General features: G+C 35.5%; 1 long non-coding RNA gene across 1 annotated transcript; it reads left to right on the top strand.

Annotated features, from left to right (window-relative positions):
• Nucleotides 1-3,619: 3,619 nt before the first annotated feature.
• Nucleotides 3,620-16,280, top strand: LOC133784213 (uncharacterized). Its single transcript, XR_009871205.1, has 2 exons — nucleotides 3,620-3,686; nucleotides 16,056-16,280. It is a non-coding gene; the product is annotated as an uncharacterized LOC133784213 (long non-coding RNA).
• The last annotated feature ends 799 nt before the right edge of the window (nucleotides 16,281-17,079 follow it).

Genomic DNA, 17,079 nt, shown 5'->3' with positions numbered 1-17,079 from the left:
GGACTTGAGTATGAGACATAGGCGTTGGTTGGAACTAGTGAAGGATTATGATTGTGATATCCTTTATCATCCAGGGAAAGCCAGCGTGGTGGCCGATGCCCTATGTCGGAGAGGTCTAGGGTAGTTGTATAGTGTGAGGCAGATATCCAAGGACTTAGCAGAGGATATGGCCAGAGAAGGGATTGAGTTAGTAGTGGGCTAGTTAACTAACATTACCCTGCAGTCTACTCTCCTAGAAAGGTTAAAGGAGAGTCAGTTACAAGAGCCACAGTTGGTGAAGATTAGAGAGGATGTCCTAGCTGGAGCAGCTAGGGACTATACAATATCAGATTTGGGTTTGCTAAGATATAAGGGTCGAATTTGTGTATCGATGGATGATGTTATTATACGGGAGATTCTAGATGAATCTCATACCACTACACCAAATACCTATATTCCATAACACATGAATATAATAGAAATGAAAAAGTATTATTGAAAATGTTATATATGTGGCAAATGAAAAAGGCGGTAATATTTTGGGAGCCCGCCACTTATACATTTTTATCAAAAAAAATCCTTCCAATTTTGGACTCACCATTCTCTTCTTCGGCTTAGCACAGTCTGAACTCTGTCCAGCTTTGGTTTCATCATCCCTGCTTCAAATCTCAGCTCAAATCTCCTCCATCCCTCAAATCTCAGCTCAAGTCTCCTCCATCCCTCATATCTACTCCATCTCTCTCTCGTCTTTCTCTATCTCTCTGTCAATAGGTTTCCATTCGTTGGGTTGTTTCACTCCTTCTCTTCAGTCTTGGCAAGCCAGGTAAGGATATATAGTTTTAGGTGTTATTGGAAGCATTAACCTCAAAAGTTATCAGCATTTTCAAAATTAATTGTGGGTTTTGCATATTGTTGGCAATTTTTCAATCCGAGGCCTCACTCCCTCGATCTCGGCTCAATATCAAAGCTCCCTTCCTCACTCAGTCTCCGACCAGTTCAAGACTTGGGTAACCTCAACTACATTAGCTTTCACCAGGTACGGTTTGGGCATTTTGAGTTTTTGAGTTTTTTCAACTTTTTTTTTTTGATCGAAAAAAAGAGTATATTAAAAACACAGAAACAAATTACAACTGCCAGATTTGAAACACCACCAAACTTACAACAAACTCAAAACAGAGACTAAAATACAAGGCAAATCATAAACTCCTAACCAACTCAGCAATTGATCTATTCTTAGCCAAACACTGTTGACTCAAATAGCAAAAAAATCTAGCTTTTAAACTCAAACTTATCATTTTAACTAAACAAAGAGTAGTGCTGGAGCAAAGAGAAAAATAGCATGCATTTCTGTTGCACTAGATGCCATAAACCGCAGTAGCCAATGAAGTAACAGCAATGAGATGCACCATATTTTTGGGCTTCCCTTCTAACCACAGCTTCCATTGAACAAAATTCTTGGGCCAAATGGCAGTGCCTAACCAGTCTTTAGTCAGCTCCCAAACCTGATGAGAAAAGCTCAAGTAAAAAAAAAAGTGTTGATGAGATTCCTCAGCTCTCTCACAAACCGGACAGAGGCTAGAGTTCACTGAAATGATGAAACGATGTTTATGTTTTTTCAACATTACCAGTTTATGTTTATGTTTTATCGAGTTTTTATTTTGAGTTTTTCATCTTTCAGACTTTTTATGTTTTATGTTTTATCAACTTTACCAGTTTATTTTGAGTTTTTATTTGGGCATTTACCAGTTTATGTTTAAAGATCATATTTTGATTGCTATTTTGAACTGTTCTTGAGACAAGATACTTTGATTGATTTTTGGCTCTGAAATATACTGGTATAAATGTTGGGAAAGTTGGATTAGATCAGAGAGGCTTTAGTAGTTGCAATATAATATTCTCTAATTGTTCTTAGATTGCTTTCAAGATCATATCTTTAGTCGATTTTATGGGGTCCATTGTCGCCTAAACAATCACTGATCATCTTTTGTTTTGCATACTCTGATATTTTGGTCTCCTATCACCACAGAAACACATGTTTAGACAACTTAGCTTACTTGGGATTAGAATGGAATCAAATTATTTCCATGTTGTTTTTTTGGCATGTTTTGAATTGAGCCAAGAATTGCTAGTAGCCCTAGTTGGAAAGGAAAAGAATAAAAATGAAAGATGCTTATTGCTTGTTCCAATGTATATAATCTATATGATAAAATGTATTTGATATAGATTGAAAAATTATGGACAATCTTATTGATATAACCCATGCTGTGACTATGAGGACCACCACACTTGTTGTTTTGCTTATCTTTCTACTTTCTCTTAATTCCTTCCTGTAATGAAAAAATTGTCCTGCAGTCTTGGAGAGTCTTTTATATGCTATATATTGTCCATTAGATAGCCTGGCCTGAAGAAGCAGTACATGGAATAATATGCAAGGAGAATGGGTCAAATCTCAATCAAGATATTAACTAAATATCTTTTTGATATATAGTTCATAGAGTAATTTATTAAAACATGTTGAGCCAAGACCAGAGATCACAACAACTTGCACAAACACATTTTGATCCAAAGAAACAGTCACAAGAACAAACCAGTTAGAAGAAACACACAAGAAATCAAACTAGTTAAAACACTACACCAAGAATTACGTGGTCCTAATTAGAGCCAAAACTTAGAACTCTAAGCTACATCCACGGGCAGCCACTTTTATTAGAACTTCCTTCTTCTTTCAGTACAAATCTCTCTTCTCTCAATTACAGATGTTTTTACTGAATTACAAGGAAAAGTTTCTAAAAAACTATATGTAAAAGTATAAAACTCAACAATATATATAGCAGTAGTAAACATAACGAAACATAACTAACTGCTTTACAAGAATGGTTGTAAACATAAAAGATTGCTGACTGGACCAAAATAACTAACAAATTCTCCAACTCAACAGTATATATACCATCCATATAGCTTCCTTGACAACTTTTGTTAAAGCTACATGTTCAGCTTCTGTAGTAGATAAAGCAACCATCTTTTGCAAACTGGCTTTCCAACTAACAGCTGTACCGAAAACTGCCAAAACATAACCTGTAAGTGATTTTCTAATTTCTAGACAGCCTGCAAAATATGAGTCAACAGAACCTTCTATAGCAGCTATCCTATATTCGTTTCCAGCTCCACCATAAACCAAAAATCTATACCCAAAATTAGTTTTGCAGCACCCAAATCTTTCATCTTAAATTCGTTTTTCAATTCAGCCTTTACCCTTTCAATTTCTCTTTGTAATTTCAGCCAGAGTATATTCAGTATATACTCTGTAATTTCTATTAGAGTATAAATGTCCCCTAGAAAAAAATTATTGGATAATAACATCTCAATCATCCCCGGAAAGAAAAAATTCAATTATGGAAAAAGTACCACTTAATCCCATATATTCAGAAAACGATAAAAACTTACTATTGTATTGTGTGAAATAGGTACACTCTCCTATCCATTTTGTCAACATTTACTAAGTCATACTTAAAATGCCTTTAAAGTAAATGTGTGTATATATTTTATCCCCAAATTTTAAGATCAAATTAGATAAATTTTGGATTTCAAAGGTTGTTTTAATATCTATTGACAAATTTTAATTTTGTATTAATCTTTTAGGTATTGATTATATTCTTTAGGTTGTGGATCGAATTGGCAAGGAGCATTGCAAAGTTAATTTGCAAGAGGTTCGAAATTTGTTGTTTTAACTCTTATTATTAATATCTTAAAAATGTTAGAGGAGTTTGAATATCTTAAATATTCATCCATAGAGAAGTAGGTTCTGAGATTAAAATTATGTGCTGCGGTGATAACGGAAGGTTGAAAACTTGTGTGTATTAGAGAAGTAGGTTCTGGAAAATTTGTTTGTGTGCTGCGGTGATATAAGGAAGAAAACTTATTGTGTGTTGTTTGAATTTTTTGACTTGGTATTGATAGATGGTTATGTAAGCTTTTATATGTATAGATTAGATTTTTCATTATATGTATAGATTAGATTTTTCATTTAGTCATATTGTTTTCATTATTTCCATATGTATAGATTAGATTTAATTACCATAACAAAATTGCCCTAACCCAAGCTAAAATCTTGTATTTGATCCAAACCCAATTTGTTAGTGGCTACCATTTTAGAATCTAATTTTTAAATTAAAAACAACACTAGAATCTCTTGAACTAGAGACTATTAAATGGATAGAAAATAAACCAGCAGAATTAACAAAAAATGGTGGTCAAGGCATAACATAGACCAGTGCCAAGTTACTTGTAGGGCTGGAAAACTAAGATCTAATAATTTTGTATGTAAATATGCTTGTTGCTCACATGCAGTCTATCATAAAAAAACAATGAAATTCAGCCAAAACTTGAAACGGTATGGTTTGTGCATAGATAACTCAGACAGAACTTTCCTTTTCAGCTGAATGTTTTCTTTCATAAGCCCATGCATGAAGTTGCCATAATTAACCTGAAACAAAACATCAAGATTTTGTAATATGTTGCTAAGAAATGAAAGGCCACCAACGACAACAGGAAGCAGAGAAGAGAGTAGAGTGAAGCTGCTATATCCTATCTTAAATATACATTAACTGCAAATTTGAGCAAATATTCAGTAGACTGAAGTAAACAAGAGCTGCGAAGACAAATGGCAGGTGCTCATGTTGTCCATCTAATGTTGCAGAGCCAACACAAGTTCAGAAAAACATTAACTAGATAAGCATTTAGATAAGCCTCCAATAAGAAAGACTTGTGTTAAAAGTTTTCTGGGCTGTTAGGTTGGGAAGATATTGTAGATAGAGAGTGAGATTTACTTAGAGAAGAATTTGGCAATCTTTGGGAAAGGGGAGCCTCTCAATCTAACTCAACCTTGTAATGTTTAGGGTTTTGGTCTATACCAACACTGTCTATTAATTAATAATGAGGAATTTCAGTAGTTCTGTCTAGTTTTTGGTTCCTCAAAAATTACTATAAGGTTTTCAATCAAATGAAAATCTATCTAAAATAAGTGAAGCTCACTCTGCCTTACTGCCTTATTGATTTCAACAGAAATCTCCATAATAAAATGCAAACAAGCTTTTCAAGCCACAAAAACAAAAGTAATTTACACATTCAGAAATTGTACACAATATTTTACTATTTATTATCTTTAATATTGATCTCAAAATGAATCATTCTCTAATTCTTTAGTGCGGCTGAAGGAGAGCATTAACTAAACTATTTGTATAGTTTTTAGTTAAAAGAAACTGAATAGAGAACTAAGACTTAGAGCAAGATTCATTCTGAGATCAATACTACAAAACTTACATAATAAGAAGACCAAAATCATCAGCAATCCCTTACAATCATGTATAGACAGAGAATATAATATAAAATCTGACTCAAAATTACAAATCTATGAAATAAGTATTAGATAGTGTACCCCATGTTGGCGAGTGCCAGTGTTTATCTGCTGGATCCAGAGAGAACGCATGTCTCGCTTCTTGTTCTGACGATCTTGATAGGAATACTGCAATGCCTTTTCCACCCTCTCTCTTGCTATTCTTATGCAATTCTTCGCCCTTCCACGGAACCCCTTTGGTAGCTTAAAAATCTTACCCTTGCTCATTGTTGAAACTTCCTTTTACTGCAGAATCAAACACACAATCACTTCCTACAAATTAAAATCAGTCAAAAAGTCAGAAGTTCCTTAAGTAAGAACTTTGCGGCAGTTTCGCAATAGACTGCCAAACCAAACCAAAATGTATTATGATGATCTATATAGCCTATAAGTAGGTCCAAACAAAGTGAGTACAATAGATTGAATTTATAATGTATACTAATAGAAAATGGTCACACTAACAAACAGATGGCTATGTATGCTTCTTAAATTGGCCCTGAATTGTGAGATATATGACACTTGTTTTGTTAAAAATGATGTTTAAACGCATGCTCATTTTACCTATGTCGTTATCATAGCCAATACGAAAGAAGAAGAAAAAATGGCAGCAATTTTTAGTATAATTCTAATTTTCCATAAGAAACAGGGGCTGATATGATTAGTATAACAGAAACATTACCACAGTAAAAGATGACAATGGATCTTCTTCATATATATAAACAATAACTTTAGTTCATAACTAAATCCAAAAACAATATATCTTTGAAATTTTTTGTATTTAAAAGCAGTCCAATATTTGGTAATGTTTAGGGTCAGGGAACGTTTATCTTTTTCTAAAGATTACTTCTTATTCATTGAAAGGAAAATAATTTCAACAACAAGTTTCTGGGTCAGCCATTTCTTTTTATTTGAAACAAGTAAATAATAATATGCTAAAATTAGTACATATGTAAGAAAATAGGTTCACCATTGTGGATGCAAAAAATCCACCCAGAAAAAAAAATCCCCAATACATGGTGAAAATACAAGGCTAAAGGTCACTTAGTCACATTATCAGGCTCAGACCTATAGGTCTTGTGAAACCGGGAGATTGTCCCAAGGGAAGCATCACCTAGTGAGCCGTGAAGTATGGCCTTTTTGGATGCTCAATATTCCATGCTTGTAAAAGATCCAAGGCACATGCTAAGGTCACATAAAGGCCTAAGTACATGACTGCGCCGCGGGATGCTCGGGCCACTGTCCTCTTGCAACGGCCTCGCATCATCCTCAGCGTACCCTCAGCATCATCCTTGGGGGGGGGGGGGGGGGAGGGGCGCCTCGCCCCTAGGAGACACCACATGCAATGGGTCGCACGTCAACGACGCCTCGCGCCTACGAGGGGTGCCTCCCATCTAGGGTGGGCATCTTGTGCCTAGACGGAGCACCTCGTCCCTAGGAGACGCCAAGTGCAACGGGTCGCACGCCAACGGCGCCTAACACCTATTAGGCGCACCTCACACCCGGGAGGTGCCCAACGCCTCATCTCGGCTTGCATCACAGATCCCCCAAGTGACCTTGCCTCACTTCACACATCTGGGTATATGCCGCGAGAAGAATATTGGGCAGTAGGACAGCCTCGTCCTTGGTGGTCTCGCGGCCCCATGCGCATGGGAACCGCGGGGCATTGGTCTTGTGAATGAGACTATCGACTAACGCAGGGATGCCCTCTACGGGACACCTCTCATCCTGCGGGACTCATAGGATGTAAGGTCAAGGGCCTAAGGGAAGGCTTCACAGCGATCTGATGCGAAGGAAGGAGGGGTACGGAGCGCACCTACATACTAAAAGGAAGTAAAGTATGGAGACAAGGCCCATGTTAGACAAGTAGTGGCCGTACAAGCAAAGTACTCGCTACGGTCCATGCTAGACAACCCCTGACATTCGTACTCAGTAGGTAGTGGAGACATCCCCACAGATTCTGACCATGTACGGGAGCCGACACCAATACCCCTGGAACCACTCTCCTGCTAGTGTACTCATGTACCATTTGGTCCCCTGGACCCATATGTACCCAGGGCCATTAGAGCCTACTATAAAATGAACTCTATTTCCACCTGAAGGGGGGTGGGAGAATTCATTGTATGCAGAGGCTATTGAGAAATATACAGAGGCTTGCTCCATTGTTTATCTGTTTTTACTTGTCCTTAAAGTTTATCCTAAGTTCTTATATAAATATCACTAGACTTACCTTTGAGTTTTCCGATCTAATTTCGTTGACAAGATTTCACCGTCAACAACCATAATCCAAGTAAAACTTTACCCACCATTTATATTCTTGCTCATAAAAATAAAAAATAGGAAGAGAAATCAGAGATCATAGATGGAATATTATACAAAGACAAAAATCTAAGTCTGACCATTGATGATACTGAAAGGTTAAATATTTTTGTTTATAAAAGAAAAGATGTTGATGAGGCTGACATTCTCATCCTTCATGTGATCTATTCTATCATACAAAAATAGTCCACACTCCACACTCCACAAGCTGCTAACATGGCAATGGAATTTTGTAGGGGACCAAGAAATAAAATAATAATAATAATAATCTTGAGCAAAAAAATAATAATAAAAAAAAAAGAGATCAATGTCTTTTCCTTTTCTTTCCTTTTTGTTGGTTACCACCATTTGGATCATATAACCAATTGTTTTTACAAATTTAAAAGACTGAATTAATCATATTATACTCTCAAGGAACAAGTTCTTAAGAACACATGATGCAGAGTCTGCTGCTAAACCATCAAATTAGACATAATATGCCTTTTTTTCTTAATCAAATTAAAAGGGCCAGTGCCCACTAGGCCTTTTCATTGATATATTTACAACCCACAAAACAATTGAGGTCGAAAATAACAATATGGTCAACTTCTCTATTAAAAAACATTGACTTAATGACCTTTCTTTTCTTCTTCTTCTTCTGCAACTAACCCCAAAACAATACAGCTGATCTAAAACATAAGCTGCTTGCTATTTTCAAAAGATACTAAGAAGACCCCCTTAAACTCTGATGATCCTACTACCTATTGCAATGTCTATTAGAGGAAATGAAATGAAAAAATATTAAAAATTTCTTAAACTCAGCAAAAATAAAGGAATTCTTCCATTTTTAATCATTCATAGGATAAATAGCAAAAATAGGATATTTAACTGAAGAAAAGGATCTTTTTAACTGGTATGACTTGAAATTCTCTTTTAAGATGACCTGAAATTCAACCAAGGCATGTTTTCTTTTAAAAGCATGTGTGTTAATGACCTTGTCATGACCCTAAAATTACAACTGCAAATAATGTGATTGTCTTGTCTAACAGTTGTTAAACCCAGACAAAAAACAAGATTTTATTAAGAGAACAACATCAAATTCAAATTCATTGGAGATAGATAAAAGTTGGATCCATCTTAACAAGTTAGTAACCAAAATCATATAGTTTATTTTGGGTATAAGTTTAAGTGTCAGCCCTTGATTATTGACGTATCCTCTAAAATTGTAGAGCAACGGTGGAATATTAGCAAAAAGCTAGGGAGTTTGTTAAGACAGCCATGATGAATCTTGGATTTCAAGCCAAGATTCTTTGTCCATGCAACAAATGTCACAATCTAAGACATCAACTTTCAGACGAAGTTGTCGAACACTTAGTTTTGTGGGGTATGGACCAATCTTACAAAACATGGTTTCATCATGGGGAAGATCCAGTCCAAAGCAGCACGACAAACACAAGTTATGAATATGATTTATTTCCGGCAGCGGGAGTATTTTCAAGTAACGCCAATGATTTTGGTGACGATAAAAAGATGCTGATTTTCAGAGTCTATTAGCAGATGCTGAATCTCCATTGTGTGAAGGTTGTTCAAAGTATACAAAAATTTCGTCTATCATTGGGCTGTATAATCTTAAAACAAAGCATGGAATCTCAGATGTTGGCTTTAGTGAGATGTTCACTACTACAAAAACATCCTTTTAGGACACTTTTTTAGGACACTCACATATATGCGAGTCCTAAAAATAACTTCTGGACTTTTTAGGACTCGAGTTGCGAGTCCTTGAAGAATATCTTTTAGGACTCACATTGCAGGTCCTAAAATCTCTGTGTCCTAAAAAATTTTGATTTTGGGTATTAAAAAAACACCTCCTGGACTTTTTAGGACTCGTGTTGCGAGTCCTAAAAAAGTTTGATTTTGGGTTTTAAAAAAACACTTCCTGGACTTTTTAGGACTCGCGTTGCGAGTCCTAAAATAGTTCGATTTTGGGTTTTAAAAAAACACCTCCTGGACTTTTTAGGACTCGCATTGCGAGTCCTTAAAGAATCTTTTTAGGACACTCATTGCGAGTCCTAAAAACTTATGTGTCTCCTAAAAATTTGAATTTTAAAAAATCACAAATTCCCTTCAATCTCCTGGACTTTTAAGGACTCGCGTTGAGAGTCCTTAAAGAATTTCTTGCGAGTCCTAAAAACTAATGCTTGTCCTAAAAAAATTAAAGTTTTATAAATAACTAAATTAAAAAAAAAAACCCACACTTATTAGCCCCATCTTCTTTCTCTCTCCTCTCTCTCGCCTGAAAGTTTGCCGAGCCCGACCGCCGCCTTCCCCACCACCACTTGCAACATGCGTCGGCTAGGGAGCTTCAAAGGCCACCGAATTTTTGACCCCTGCGAGCTCGAGCCCTCATGCGCCTCCTAAGACGGACAACAGAGAAGATCGATTTTGGGTTTTCCCAAAGTTTCCGATGAGATTTCGACCACCTTGGGTCGTTGTGAGTCGAGCACCCACCACCATCGTACTCAAAAATTTCATGTGAGCAAAACCCAACCAAGGATCGGGTTAGAAGTCGCCGGATTTCATTTTTGGTGTTCGTCGGAATCTATGGAATCCGAAATTTTTTACCTCAAATCCGACCACCACATTCCGTTCCACAAAGAACCACCACCACCGTGATGTTCCCCGAGCCTTAGGCTTCGAAAACCAATCATTGTTTTCTCGAACCACCGTCGCAGGTGGTGGCGCCGCCGCTGTTGCCGGAGCTCCGTTGGGAGCATTGGCCACCAATTCATTTTTTAAAAATTAATAATAAAACTTTTTAGGACTCGCACATTTTTTAGGACTCGCAATGCAAGTCCTAAAAACATTCTTTTAGGACTCGCAACGCGAGTCCTAAAAAACCCCAGTTTTTAAGGGCTCTCAAATAGAGGACTCGCGCCCCGCGAGTCCTAAAAAAAATTTTAGGACTAACCCTTTTTTGTAGTAGTGGTTGGAGATGATCAAAGAAATGTTGCCGAAAGATAATCTCCTACTGTCATCAATGTATGCAGTTAAAAAGTTTCTAAAGATGTTTGATCTGAGCTATAAGCATATCCATGCTTGTGTCAACGATTGTTGTTTGTATACAAAAGAGAATGTTGATGCCCAAGTATGTCCCACTTGTCAATATCCAAGATGGAAGCAAAATGAACAGACAAAAGAGATTCTACAAGGGCAGCCTGCAAAATTGTTGAGATATTTTCCTATTATACCAAGGTTTCAAAGGATGTTTAGAAAAGAAGAGACGACTTTAAGCTTAAAATGGCATTCAACCAATAAAAGAATAGGCGGGAAAATGCGGCACCCGGTAGATTCAGAGGCTTGGGATGCAGTTTATGAGAGATGGCTAGATTTTCAACTTGAACCTAACAACCTTCGATTAGGACTTACTGCTGATGGGATCAATCCTTACAAAAATATGAGTTCTATGTATAATTGTTGGCCTATAATGCTCGTTGTATATAATCTGCCACATGCGTTGTGCATGAAGGATGAATTTACCTTTCTATCTATGTTGATTCATGGACCTAAACAACCTGGGAATGACATAGATGTTTACTTAGAGCCCTTAATAGATGAGTTACTTGAATTATGGAATGGTGTTTATACATATGATATTTCTACAAAGAAGTTTTTTAATTTAAAGGCCATGTTTCTATGGACCATAAATGATTTTCCAGCTTATGGAAACTTAGTTGGATGTGCGACTAAAGGGAAGTATGGTTGTCCTGTTTGTGGCGAGCACTCAAATGTTGTTTGGTTGAAGCATAGCAAAAAGATGTCCTTTTGCAATCATATTCGATTTCTACCACAAGAACACCATTATAGAAAGAAGAAATATACAACAGCTAGGGCAAGGGAAAGAGCACCACAATATCAAATTATATTGATAGGTGTTGAAGTAGCTGAGCAGTTAAGCAAAGTGACTAATGACTTTGGAAAGGGAAAAAAGAGGAGTCGTGGTATAGACACAGAAAAAATCTGGAAGAAGCATTCTATTTTTTTTAGGCTGCCTTATTGGGAAATATTAGTTGTTCGTCAGAACTTTGATGTTATGCATGTTGAAAAGAATGTTTGTGAAAGCATACTTAACACATTGCTCGATTGCAAAGGAAAATCTAAAGATCACTACAACTCAAGATTAGATTTGACTGAGATGGGCATTATGCCTCATCTCCATCCGTATGAAGAAAATGGTGTTACTCGTCTTCCTGATGCAGCTTACACTCTATTAAAATCTGATAAGAAGTTGCTTTGTGAGAGGCTATTTGACTTGAAATTTCCTTATGGATATAGCTCTAACATTAGAAACTGTGTAGATGTGGAGAAACTGAAGCTGACAGGACTTAAGTCTCATGATTGTCATGTGATTATGCAACAACTATTGCCTATTGCTATAAGGGGTTTAATGGAAGAAGGTTGTAGAGAGACAATTCTTCGGCTCTCTAAGTTTTTCCATGGATTGTTTCAGTGTGTGGTTGATAAGGAGGAAATTATGAAATTGGAACTAGAAGCCTTTGAAATTCTTTGTCAACTAGAAGAATATTTCCCTCCTTCTTTCTTTGATCCAATGATTCACTTGGTTGTTCATTTAGCATGAGAAGTTAGACTTTGTGGCCCGGTGCAATTTCGATGGATGTACCATTTTGAGAGATATATGAAAGTATTGAAAGGATTTGTAGCAAACTATGCACGGCCAGAAGGATGTATTGCAAATCGTTATCTTGCTGTTGAATGTGTACGCTTTTGTGAAACATTTTGAAAGCAAAATGATAATCAAGATAGTACATTACTAGAAGAAAATCCACTATTAGCAGCAGTGTGCTTTGAGCTTGATGGATTGAACTCGGCAGTAGCGCATTGGTATGTGTTGTTTAATTCGAATATTGTAGAACCATTTCTCAATGTCCATATGGATGATCTGAAAGAAAGACACTCAAATATGAATAACAATCAAACTTTGTTGTGGAATCGACATTCTGAAGGGTTCCCGTTATGGTTTTATGAAAAGGTTGTATTCTATTTCCAAGATAAAAGTTTACGTTTTGTTTTAGTGTACAAATTTCTTACAACTATATTTTTATTTTCAGATTTCTAACATGAACAAAGTAGATGACATGCTAGCTCAATTGGCTGAAGGTCCAAGTCGCGGTGTCACTTCCTATAAAGGGTACATAATTAATGGAATTCGATTCCATAAAAAAGGAGCTGAAAAAACAACTCAAAACAGCAGTGTATACTTGGAAGCACATGACAGTGGGCAATTGAATGATAAATAAGAGTATTTTGGTGTTATCAAGGATATAATTATTCTTGATTATCATACTTTTAAGGTGCCATTGTTTTGGTGCGATTGGACGAATATTCGAATGGGTGTTAAGAAGTCAGAGTTCTATACACTTGTAAATTTTTATATAGGACAAGCTCAATCCATTAGGGATCCATTTGTATTAACTTCACAAGTGAAAAAAGCTTTTTATGCAAGGGTGAATGAGTCAAGTAATTGGTATATAGCTTTAAAGGATTCAAATAGAGGGTGTTTTGGACTTGAATCCAATGAAGAAAATTGAGTTTCCTGTTGTTTCTTATGTACTTGGAATGAAACAAATATGCTTACTCTTTTTGTATGTAATTTGGTGTATATTACTCTTTTGTTGAATGAAACAAATTTTTTTTATTACTCTCTATGGTGTACTTTATGATTTTATTTTAATTTGAATGAAATAATTCTGGTTTTATGGTTTTGGTGTATGTTTATTACTCTTTGGTGATCCGCATTTCTGATTTATATTCTTATGTTATCTTTCTTTTTATATTGCAGCAATTTCAACTTGAAAAATGAGTACATTACAAAGATCTCCAAAAAAACACCTTCGTCCAGGTGCTTTATGCAATTTTGTGGCCAAAAAGCAAAAAGCATCATTGAAGACTCAAGCTGATTGTGACGATATGTTGCTTGGAAGCCCTATTTTAAAGAAAAAGAATGCTCTTCGTAGGTTTTCTGCACCTGTTAGAGTTGTAATCGACTCACCACCTGCTCTTAGTACTAGAGCAACAACTCGTCGTATGGTCTATAATACAGAGCCAGATCCAAATGATGATGTGGAAGACATGGAGATGTCACTTGGAAGTTCAAAAACTAGAAGATCTCTTAATTATGAAGAAGATAAGGTAGTTAATAGTGTTTGTGAAAAGGGAGTAAGGGAGGAACATGAAGAGATAGCTGATGAGGAAAGGGTTGGTGTAGAATTTGAAGAAGGGGCTGCTACAGAATGTGAAGAAGTGGCTGAGATAGAACTTCAACAACCTCTTAGAAAATCTGTTAGATTACAAAAAACAACTGATGAGGCAAATCAAACTGCGATTGAAGTAATACCTCAAGATGTAGATGCGAATGTAATGAACTTAGCCAAGAAGACAAGGGGAAAAACTCTATTGGAAAATCTTACCAAGAGGAACAATGACTTAAGGATAATAAATTGGAATGAAAAAGGGCAACCAGTTGGTACTAACTCAGTGCAATTTTCTTCTTTTGTGGGCGCTCTTGTGCGAGAGGTTGTTCCTTACACTATTTCAGATTGGAGGAAAGTTTCACCAATTATGAGAGATGTTCTTTGGGCATCTATTCAGGGAGAATTACAAGTTTTATGAGTGTATTTTTTTATATATATTCAGCTCTACACTTAAACATATAATATATTATTCTATATTCTATTGTAGGCACAATATGACTTACATGATGATTGGCAAAAAAAGATGTGCTTTGAAATGATGGCAGAACTATGGAGAGCTGGGAAATCTAGACTTGTAAAGGATATTATCAATGCAAAAAATGAGAGTGAATGACCAGCCTTATAGCCGAATTGCATAAAAAGTGATGTAGAATGGAGAGCATTTGTTGCCAAAAAAATTAGTAAAGAACATTTGGTCAGAAATATGATGTGAGAAGTGATGTTGCTGCCTCTTTTATCTCTGTTGGTGTTAAATTAAATATATTTATGCCTCTTTTACTTATTTATTAAATAGGATATAAGGGCCAAATACCAAGAGAGAAGAAAGCAAGTTGTTCCATACACCTTAAGTCGAAGAGGATATGCTCGAACAATCAATGATATGGTAATAATTAAGTTTTATACTGTTTTTATTATTGCTTCCATTATTGTAGTCTCTATTTTATAATCTCTATTGATGTATTGTGTAGAAGAAAGAAAATGAGGATGTTAAAATATCTAGAATCGATGCTTTCCGGAGAGCCCATACCAAGAAGAATGGTGAACCTGTAAACCCAGCAGCATCTGATATTTTTGTGAGTATTAGTCATTTAATTTTTGTGAATTTTTACTTATTTTTCATAATGCATACATTAGTTATACTAATTTATATGCAGGGTTCATTGAATGAGATTCTCCTTGAAGACCCAAAATCTGGAACTACAGACAACGCTGATGAGGATGCCTTGACAAAATTGTTTGGTAACCCAAAATCTGGTCGTTTAATCGAACACGGAAGAGGCATAACAAGGTCAAAGCTAAGTGTTGTTAATATGTGTAATAGCAAGATCTCAAAGTTAGAAGAAGAGAAACAGAATATGAAGCTCAAAATGACTGAAATGATGAATCTACTTAAAGAACACTTGGTAGTATTTCTACCTTGCACTTATAAACCTTAGTTTTATTTTCTTCCAATGAAACTTATCTTGGTTTTATATTTAGGTTGGTGGTAAAGTGACACCAAGCGAAGGACAGTCTCGCAATGTACCGCAGTCAAACAATATTTAGTCCCCTAAGGTAAATTATAAAAGTTGTTATTGTTTTAAATTTTCATTTTAGAAGAACAAATACAGAAACTAATATATTGTCTTTAAAATCTATTTGGTAGAGTATTGCACTAGAAAAAAGACATAACTTTACACAAGGGAAGAATGCTTGCTACTTGCTTGACTGGGCATATGTAATTGTTGCTGAAGGTCGTTGGGATTCTAGTGATCCAAATATAACTGTACATGGAAAGCCTCTTGGACCAGACTTTATGCGAGTATGGGTTGATGTTGATATTGTACCAGAATCTTACTTATTTCTTCCTAATAATGCGATGCTTACAATACAAGAAGCAGTTGGTTCCACAGTTGCATGGCCTTCTAAAAAAGTTATTCCAAGAGGTATATTTTCATACTCAAAAAATAACCAATGTCTTATAATTTAGTGTTTGGTTTCTTTGTTTTCTTTGGTGTAGTTGTGAATTCATTATTTTGTATGTGGTGTCCTTTCTTGGATATAATTTCCATAGCATTTTTTTTGAAGGAATTTGTGATGATAGATAATAACAATAAAATATTTCTTTGTTTATTTTGCAGATGTGACAAGCGAAGTAGAAAAGGATACTTAATTTTGAAGGCTTTGTGTTGGGCAGCTGTAGAATATTTTGTGTTGAAAGTAGTAACTTTTCACTATGTTGAATATTTAAGACTCCTTGAATACTTAAAGAACATTTTGTTGTTGATGACAGTGTTGAATGTTTTAAACTAATTTGTGGATTGTTAATACAATGTTGAATGTTTTTACTTTTTGTTATTTGAAAATCAAGTTCATTTGATGATGCTAGTATATATTAGAAAGCTAATTTTAATTATATAAAAAAAATTAAAATATAATAGAATAAATTAGTGTTATAATACGAAAATTGTGTTATGCAAACTTCATTATATAACACAAATAATGTGTTATTCTAAAGTGTAGTATAACACAAAAAAAGTGTTATACTAAAGTATAGTATAACACAAAAAAAGTGTTATACTAAAGTGTAGTATAACACAAATTTATAAGTATTGAAATGTGTTATATAATCGACTATAAATAACATAATTAAACACTTATCTATTTATTAAAATAACACAGAAATTGTGTTATCATTGACAGTATAATAACACATCTGTATAACAATGATATAGTGTTATGTAAAGTACCCTGACCTACGATAACATAGTCGGTATTAAAAAAAAGTGTTATGGTATGTTTTGATAACACATTTTCGATGTTATTAAAAGCATTTTTTCTTCTAGTGTACTACTCCGTATTCCATGCATCCCTGTACCACGAAGATGTACCAGGATCTGAGAACTTTGTATTGGTGGCCGGGGATGAAGGGTGATGTAGCAGAGTATGTAGCCAAGTGTCTGACACGTCAGCAGATCAAAGCTGAACATCAAAGGCCTGCAGGACAATTGCAACCCTTAGATATTCCAGAGCGGGAATGGGAAGACATCGCAATGGACTTTTTGGTGGGATTGCCTAAGATAGTGGGCCAGCACGATTCGGTATGGGTGATTGTAGAAAAATATACCAAATTGGCTCACTTTCTACTAGTAAAGATGACTTATA

Source organism: Humulus lupulus, chromosome 6 (assembly GCF_963169125.1).
Source record: "Humulus lupulus chromosome 6, drHumLupu1.1, whole genome shotgun sequence".
NCBI lineage: Eukaryota > Viridiplantae > Streptophyta > Magnoliopsida > Rosales > Cannabaceae > Humulus > Humulus lupulus.
This window is presented reverse-complemented; position numbering and strand designations above follow the sequence as displayed.